We start from the raw sequence: 7734 nt of genomic DNA, 5'->3' as shown, positions 1-7734 counted from the left end.
ACTGCACGCCTTGTCACGTTTATGAACACGTGAATACTTGACTCAAAATAGTTTAGTTGCGTGATTCTTTCCTCTATCTGCACATACATGATAAACAACTTTACATAACACAAGTTTCATAATTGTGTTGTGTATGAATCAATGTACCAAGGACGATGTGATCAGACTAGACAAACAATACATGTATTATACACTCGTGAGTTAATTCAATGTCTACCAAAAGAAACAATCTCATCTCATCTCATCTCATCTCCACTCAGAGGAGGTCTGTTGCCCCAACCAGGCTCCTACTACTAGTGTAATATGCATGTATGTAAAATATTTGCGATGTAATGGTGTCTACAGTCTGTATACAATGGTGGGGGGAGGGTTCTTGTACTTTCCCCAGCAAATATGTATTAATATGAAGAAAAAGAAAAAATGAACAGCTCTGTACTAATTGCCACAGGGATCTCACAATTTTGGGCAAAGAACCCCCCCCCCCAACCACCACCACCACCACCACCACCACCACCATGTTCTTAATCACTTTGAATTATTGGCCAGACTGAGTGTGCCTAAATTATGTGTGATCCTTGTCGCCATACTAGTAAAATGAATTGCCTCCCTCCTCGACCTTTCAAAATATCCCTCCAGACAATTTGAGAAGGTGACAAAACAGTCAATTTTTAATGTGTTTCCACTGTAATATAATAAACTAAAAAGTTTCAAAAAAATGCACAATTTCTTATATGATCAGTCTGTTTGATCTTCAAACCAAATATAACTAATTATTTTGTTTCACTGTGTTCAAGTGTTCTGATTATTACCCCGCCATTTCATAAACAAACATAATACTAGTATAAGCGCGCGCACACACACACACACACACACAATATTTTAGAACACCCCCTCATAATCTTGTTACCATAGTTCCCTATCAATTTACCTATGTTCCCTGGCCTTTAATAAACCACTACCACTGTGGTGATGAGATACGAAAACTGACATCAACTTAAAAAGACAACGTAAAAATGTTCTTCCATTCTGTAATGGCTGTACATCTGATGGGAAGAAACCAATAACACAGAGACCATATGGAAAACAAAGGAAAACGTAACTACCTGAACTAGACACTTACACATGAAAAAAAATGTAATACAAAATCTACTACGCCACCTATTGAGCGAAATCGGAACAGCACAATTTAATTTTTTGTGCCTAATAATAATAATTTAATATTCATACCAGTCCGTATATAAAATGTATAGGTCACGGAAGTATTATAGGTAGTTATGGTGAATACACGTGTTTCATTCAATCATTCATATTTTGTTCGTTCGTTTGTTTGTTTGTTTGTTTGTTTGTTTGTTTGTTTGTTTGTTTGTTTTTGTTTGTTTGTTTATTGGTTTATTTGTTTGTAACACCGTTCCTGGTCTCCTATGAACATACAAGTATGTATGTGTATGTGTGTGTGTGTGTATATGTGTGTGTGTGTGTATGTGTGTGTGTGTATATGTGTGTGTGTGTGTTGATATATTTAAATTTTCTTTGTTGTTTAATACTTTGTATGTTGGTTGGTTTATTATTAATCTATTTTAAAGAAAACAACACATTTATGGTGGGCCCCCTGCGATTAGAATGATAATGATTATTAATAACAGAGCTACCTCACACTCTAATGAGCGCTTTATGTTTATGGCACGTGCCTATAGTGGCATAAAGGCTCTTTATACTTCACCCCCCCCCCCCTTGGAGCATACCTCGTGGCAACCTCCGAGTCGGTTAAAATGTATATGACTAAATCATTATTATTCACATTGCAACCTATATCCTACCAGGTCTTGAAGTATACAGGGTTTCGACTGGGGCACAGATGTTGTTCAAATTTCATGCCAAAACGACTACTGACAAACGTTCAGAAACAAACGGCAGTGACACGCGGCTCAAACCGTCTTTGGTCAAACCTGGAACATATGATATATGCAGATTCAAAGCCGTTGCTTTCTAGCCACTCTGATTCAGTGATGTTTTGGAGGATGGCGTTGATGTTCGTACTTGTGGTCGGATCGGGTCGGGTCGGGTCGGGTCGGTAGGAATAGACTAATAATAGACGAGTGGATACGAGATCCCAGTTCGAGATAGGATATTACTCGGAGACGGAGCAACGGATTGTTTTGCCAGAATGAGACAGATCATCAAGACACATTTCAAATGCTGATCTCATTTTGGTTCGACATTTCCATACGTAGCGATGACTAACATACAACCAACATCATCAGAAATGACTCAGCGTAAGTTTTCATTAGAGTATCCGGGCAGAACATGTAGTTTACTTGATGTATATTAAACATGAAACGAAGTCACTACCGAACTATGAGTACTTGTGTGTGTGTGTGGGGGGGGGGGGTGCGTGGAGGGGTAATCAAATAATGAAAATACTAACATTCATCACTTGCGTGATGCCATGGAATCTGAGTGATGTTACCATGACAAAGCATATTCAGATAGAACAGATCAACGTATTACCCACGTAACGAGTAAAAATAAATATTATTCACAGAGATACTGATATTAACTATAAATGGGATCATCAGTCTATATAGTAATATATTTATAAATTGTTTCGGTTTAGGCCTACTGGATCCCAGAAAATATATACTCCAAATGCAAATATATATTATATCAGCATTTTACATGTAAATACATCCCCCTCCACGGGCCCCTGCCCAGAGTGTAGAATGTGGCTGGTCCCCGAATGAACGAGTGGGAAGTGTTTATACAGTATTTATACTGTATACTACATTATATATGTGTACGTAATACATATACATGCGTTAGTGTGCATGTACATATAGAATAGGATAGAATCTTTATTGCAACCGTTATTTGTTAAGAAAATTACATTTCTTCATTGGATTTATGTATATAACACAGTATCAAGCAAGATACTTGGGAGCCATTACAGTGTTTCACTCTGTTGCGCTCACCAGACGACTAACGATATAGTTCTATAGTTCTATGCAATTTTATGAAGACTAGCGGAATTCCGATCATCAATCAATATAATGTATAATATATATATATGTATCGTTTCTTGTATATGTTCAAATTAAACTGCGTAGTATATATATATATATATATATATATATATATATATATATATATATATATATATATATATATATATATATATATATATATATATATATATATATATATATATATAACTCGGTGAGTATCAATCTGCTAAGACAGTGCTCTATACCGCAGTGGCAGAGCGTAATAGTTTTGGTAGTACTGGAACTCTTTCTTGGTTGTAACTCGGAGTTTCACGCATGGTGCGATCATCAGACACTCTGAGGTCTACTCTCTGGGTGTGCTGTATATATAGAGTGTAGACAATAGAAATACCATCACTATTGTCTGTGTCGGTGGGTAGGTGTTGTATGTGTGGAGGTGTTGGTTGTTATTGTGTGAGTTATTGGGTGCGGACAAGTAAGTGTTGGCGGGTTGTTACATGTTGGGCTTTGACGTTCCGTTAGTTAACGGGTTTAGTTTAGGTGATAGATGCTCTATTGAAGTTGGAAAAATAAAACTTATTCTCGTGTCGGCATTTGGATATCAACTCAGTTCTTTTGTTTAGTGTGGAGCTTTTGTCTGCTTTAATGATGGTTAGTTTTTCGGTTAAACACAGGTTGCATCGTTTTGTTTTATTGGTGTATGCTTGGGCTTTCTTGCTGATGGACCAGGATACGGAAAAAGGCTCATTGTTTCTTTTCAGTTTCCAAATGTGTTTTGATAGTTCTGTGCTGTTTTCGTGTTTTTCATGTTTGAATGACTGTTTGTGGTTGGCGTATCTCTGTTTGAAGTTGTTCTCTGTTAGACCGATATATACTTTTGTTTGTTTTCCGTGGACGGTGGCTTGGTATACGATGTTTTCCGTTTGGCATTCGCCGTTCAGAGGGCAGGTGTCTTTCTGTCTGCAATTGCAAGGTTTTTGAGTGGGTTTAGTTTCGCTGTTGGAGATGGTGGCGTTATGCGCTTTGATTATGGTAGCCATGTTTGGCATGCAGCTATAACTGACTTTGACATTGTTTCTGTTGAATATTTTGTGTAACTTAGAGTCTGCTGGGAAATGTTTTGCAATTAGGTTGAGGAATCGTTTGCCTACATTGGTGGCTACGTTTTTGCTGTATGGTGGGTTAAACCAGATGGTGTTTCTATTTCTGTTTTTTTCTTGTTTTTCTGCGTCGGGGTGCTGGTGTACGTGATGTTCTCTTTGTGGCCGCTGGTTTTTAGTGCATTTTGGTACAGTGGGGCTGCCTGGTTGAAGATGTGTTCGTCGGATGATATGTCGGAAATTCTACGGCCGATGGCTGACGATATGTTCTTGATGATGCTGGGTGGGTGGTTAGACTGCGTGTGTATGTACATGGGGTTGTCGTTGGGTTTTCTGTAAGGGTAATATTTACCGTTGTTGAGGTTGAGCGTTATGTCTAGGAAGTTGACGGTTTTCAGATTGGTGAGTATGGTTATTTTTAACCCCATGGCTTTGAAGGTTTTAGTTATGTCTTTTCTGATGCTTTCTGATTTACTTCCGGTGATGTTCTTGAAGGCGGCGAGTCCGTCGTCCCTATAGAGACCTATGTTTTCTTTACCGTATTTTTTGGCTAATTTGTGTAGTATGAATATTCCGACCAGTTCGCATATTTCGGCCCCGTCGTTGCTTCCCATTGTGACGTCAAATGATCCATTACTATTCTTTTTTACCCATGGTTTGGTTTTATCAAAGAGGAGAGATTTCCGCGCGTGCATGATAATTTGTTTGTCTTCATCTGATATGGTGGTGTATTGGCCGGCAAATTTGAGGGATTCTAATAACAATTTTTCGGTTATAGATGGGTAAAAGTCGCATATGTCGAAGCAGGCGAAAGTGTGTTTGTTTTTGTCCTCTAAGTTCTTGAACCATTCGATGACTGACATAGAATTTTTCCATTGGTTGACGGCGACTATGGGTCTCATGTTTTGGAGGATGGTGTCAAGTATTTTTTTGCTAATAATGCCTATCTCGCTTTTTGCGGGGTTGATTAGTCTGCAAGGTAAACTGTGTTCGAAATTGTCTTTATGGTCTTTTAGCGTTATAAAAGCTTCTTTCTTGGCGAGTATTTCAGTCCTATCGTCTAAATCGAGTTTTTGTGCTATACTTTTTGATTTTTTGAACACCTACCCACCGACACAGACAATAGTGATGGTATTTCTATTGTCTACACTCTATATATACAGCACACCCAGAGAGTAGACCTCAGAGTGTCTGATGATCGCACCATGCGTGAAACTCCGAGTTACAACCAAGAAAGAGTTCCAGTACTACCAAAACTATATATATATATATATATATATATATATATATATATATATATATATATATATATATATATGTGTGTGTGTGTGTGTGTGTGTGTGTGTTAGTGGGTCATGTTCTATTTATAGGTAAGATCTAAAATGTATCCTGGCGGTGAATGGAAGAGCGCCACCACTATAGTTGTTGGATAAAAGAGAATCGATCAGGCAATTGAATCTAATTGAATCACAAATATATCATGTTGACATTACCATTGACATTGACTAGCATAGTAACAATTAGATGACAGATATGAACGATACATCAACATTAAGGGAGCCTTCAGTATTTGCAGGGGGGCGGAGGAAATCACACATGGTCCGTTAAATAAAACATGACCCCCCCCCATTCTCCATTTGTAAAAAGTGACCCTCCCCTTTGTCCAATTTTGTAAAACATGACCCCCCCCCCCGCCATAACAATTGCATATACTGATTTTGACTCTGTATTAGAAAGCAATATTTGTACATATAAAATGAAAAACACTAAAAGACTGGTTATTAGTTACCTTTCTCTTATAATCATACACAATCTAGTTAGTATCTAAAACGTGCTTTCCATGCAGTGCATACTCTGCCTGATCTGGTCACTTGTAAAAGTTCCCTGATATCATTGTCATCATCACCTTCACGTTCAGTATTGCCATTATCAGTGTCACTTAATCTGACTCACTGGTACTACTTCAGTCAGTACATGTATCACTGTCCGTGTTCTCTATGACATTCAAAACTAAATCATCATCATCATCATCATCATCATCATCATCATCATCATCATCATCATCATCATCATCATCATCATCATCATCACTGCTACCATCACCATCATATTTTAACCAACATTCACGGACAATGTGAATGATAAGGTGAGATGGTACACTCAACGATATGCATCGTTTTATTAAACAACTTTCCAACAATATATGTAGTTTTATTTTTTGTATTTTGGCATGTAAAGTACTCGTAAAAATAAATGTTGAGTGCTCATCTCACTTTTACATCTCAAAACACACAAAACAAACCTTACCAAAATGAAATAAACTGTAAAAAGTATGCTTAAATTATATTTATTCTATACTTAAAGTGTACTTTGAAATGTCAAGTACATTTCAAGTACACTTAATATATACTCAAGTATACTTAAAATATAAATTTACAATAATTGAATATTTAATTTGGTCACAAAATTACGGATTGTAAAATGTGACCCTCCCCAAACATTGTAATGCAAAATATGACCCTCCCAAGAACAATTCCTCCACCCCCTGTAAATACTGAAGGCTCCCTAACTATGCAACGAAAGTTACAATAGAGTTTATTTTCAATAGAGTTTATTTTGATATCATATTATCTTATTTCGTTCAAATGTGTATGTATGTATGTATGTATGTATGTATGTATGTATGTATGTATGTATGTATGTATGTATGTATGTATGTATTTTTACTTGTTTGTTTGTTTGTTTGTTTGTTCGTTCGTTTTCTGTAAGCATAACCTGAGCCTGAGCCCCCTGTGTCAGGGATTGTTGGCTAAGATATACTGGCCTAAGGACAGCCCCCCCCCCCCGAACCAACCCCATAGGTAGATCCCTGTTGTATGGGTGAAATACTACCATGATTCTACCTATATTTTGATGTTGTGCGATATCCGGATCCACTATTTCTGTTGCGACAAACTTTCCAGCCTTCACGTTGTGCTATCAACATTGTTTAAAAGAGCGACATAGTATTCAATTCTGTATGTATACCCTTTCTTTGTAATGATTTGTACCAATGAACTTATTTATATTTCATCAAAATATATAATTAAATTGAAATGACATCTGGAACGGAAGAGTTGCCTTGGCAACCTCCTAAAGTAAGAACTGTATAGTTCAAGGCGATTTTACAGAATCCGTACTCATCCTAAGAATGTATTTAATATTGATCAATTAAGATGCAAGATTTAAATTAAATGAAAGATTTTCAATTACTTAATTATATATTTTGCGGAATTGAGGTGGGTATGTACTGTAGTGATTACTTTATATTAAACACCGATTGGCGTAATTTTGGCATATGTTGAGATTTTTTTTAAAATCCTTCAAAGAAGGAAAATTAACGACTGGAGGGGAGATGAGAATTACAGAAACGGTAACGTGTGAATGTGGTGATCATTTCCTCACTTATCGACAACAACTCCAAAACAATGAAAAAAAAAATTGAGGTATACTATCTTATATTACTAGTAAGAAATGGTTACAAAGAAAACGCTACAAAGGATAGCCTTGAATCCGTGAGGATCTCCATCCGCATACAAAGTATTGAAGACACATATTCTGTTAAATTGAATTGTGATACAGTGATCGATGTC

The sequence above is a fragment of the Glandiceps talaboti genome, chromosome 7 (assembly GCF_964340395.1).
Source record: "Glandiceps talaboti chromosome 7, keGlaTala1.1, whole genome shotgun sequence".
In the NCBI taxonomy this organism is placed as follows: Eukaryota; Metazoa; Hemichordata; class Enteropneusta; family Spengelidae; genus Glandiceps; species Glandiceps talaboti.
Note: the sequence above shows the minus strand (reverse complement) of the source record.